Genomic DNA, 2,297 nt, shown 5'->3' on the forward strand with positions numbered 1-2,297 from the left:
AGACTTGACACATTAAATACAGACCGCCCTGGATTCTTCAACAGCTCGAATTCGATGTCAGAGCTGTACACTGAAGTCTTAACCGCTGAAACATCCGGCCGTCACCTTGTTATACTAAATCTTGAAAGTAGCGACACTTCCATATAAACAGTTTCTTATTGTACACTAGACACGCACATAAATTGATTTTAGTTGGTCGGCAATGTACTGTACCATATCCAGTGGCGTAGCGTGGGTGTCAGCCGCCCGGGGCGGAAGAAAATTTCGCCGCCCCCTTATTTAGGTATTTTTACAAGATATTATTATTTATTGTGAAATTTTGCCGCCTCCTAAAAGTGCTGCCCGGGGCGGGCCGCCCCTGCCGCCCCCACTACGCTACACCACTGACCATATCTCTGACTTAATACATTATTTCGGTGAGAAATCGATATTCGATGTACACCATTTCGTTCACGACGCGTTTTAGCAACTTAATTATGACATACATTGAGGACGTTCTGTATTTAATAATAACGGATGAAATTTGATCCAGTAATCTAGTGTCTTATATCAGGAGTCACGGTAGTAACTCCCTGGCAAGTAAAAAAGTGACTACATATACGGAATAAGAGTTGCCGATTTTCGGGGATCGATTTTTCCGCCCCCCAAACACCTATTGTAATTTTGAATATCTCGTCTCGTTCGAAGGAAAACTATTTTCTTAGGTAGTGTGCAAAATTTTAAGATTTTCTATAAAGCAGTTGCCGAAATTTAAGCAACCGAAAAGTGCAAAAATCTGCAAAAAAGCTGTATTTTCTTCTCATTTTTCTTCGTCCCGCGTTGCAGACGCTCGTTGAACCCACTGGGACTAGAAACCTCAAATTTTAAGCTTGAGCCTTTCTCGTTATCAGAGAGGTACTAGCGTTCAAATAAAGCACGTAATTTAGACGAAGATATGTTTTTTTGTTTTATAACATTTTTACAGATTGTAATGTCAATTTGTCTCTTAACAAATAAAAATTTTAATAACCTATGTTAGAAAAGAGTGCGTACTTAGATATTTTTCGAAATATTACCATCTAATTTCTCCTTAACTATATAAGTTAGATTAACATCATATTCAATAGTTCAGTAATTGATGTAGGATAATTAAAAAAAAAAAAATGGAATCAGCGGCGTTTCCAAGTAGGCACTGGAAAAATATCTGAAGCATGCATTTTCTTTCTCGAAATAGAGAACGTTTTCTAATACGATTATACAGCGCGAGTAACATCCAGTCGCCCATTTTGGATATAATGAAATCGAGGCAAAAGACGAAAGACAACTATCCGCTCGTCTCTGCGAAACGAGAGAATATTCGAGAGAAAAAGTTGTCCAGAATCACGTTTGGAGAGACGCGATGATCTCTCGAGACGTAAACAAATGATTAGCCAATCAGCGTCCAGCTTGTGAGAGACGACAGACGAGAAACGATGGCCAGAATACGGCCCCTGTATATGTAGCAGTCAGCGACTTTTTTACTTGCCGGGAAGTCACTACCATGACTCCTGATATAACACACTAGATTATTGGATCAAATTTCATTTGTTATTATGAATATCGGCAACATTTATAATAAATAATGTTCAAAACCGAATTAAAATAGATTTTACAAACAATTGTTTAAAAAGGTCAAAAGCCATATCTGAGGGGGAAAAAAAAACGAGAAAATTTCAAGTTTTAAAAAGAATTTCAAATGTTTATGACTGATTCTGGCTATGTTCGTGTCAAACTTTCGCCGCAAAGCGATTACAACGCTCGAAGTAACAGAAATATTTATTTCGCAAGTTTTGTAGCATTAGAGCTATTAGTAGCTGAGAAACCAATATATCTATTCCAGGGGCCGTATTCTGGTCACTAATCTCTCGAATAAGAGGATCTTTTTATTAACCCTATTGTGAGTTCGGCTATATCTACAATGTGATGGCCGAGTGGTAAGAGTTAGGGCTCGACATATCCGGAATTCCGTTTATACGCATTTTTAATGGTTTGTTAAAATAATATCTGCTTTTGCGTTAGTCTTTTTTTTTTTTTTTTTTTTAACTCTTTCCGCCCTGTGGGCCTCTTTTAACAAGCCCATTATGGGTTCGGCCCGGCCCACAATGGGGCAGCCGGTATAAAACATATTCGAAAATTACTTATATAAAAATATAAATTCATTTATTATTTATTTCCATATTATTCTAACCGTAGTTTTTAAAAAACATATTGGAATTGTCGAAATAAATATTTCAAGAAATTAATTCTGATGTTAGCTAAATATTTGTAGGTGGCGTTAG

Source organism: Centruroides vittatus, unplaced genomic scaffold (genome assembly GCF_030686945.1).
Source record: "Centruroides vittatus isolate TY-2023 unplaced genomic scaffold, ASM3068694v2 contig_1168, whole genome shotgun sequence".
NCBI classification, from domain to species: Eukaryota; Metazoa; Arthropoda; class Arachnida; order Scorpiones; family Buthidae; genus Centruroides; species Centruroides vittatus.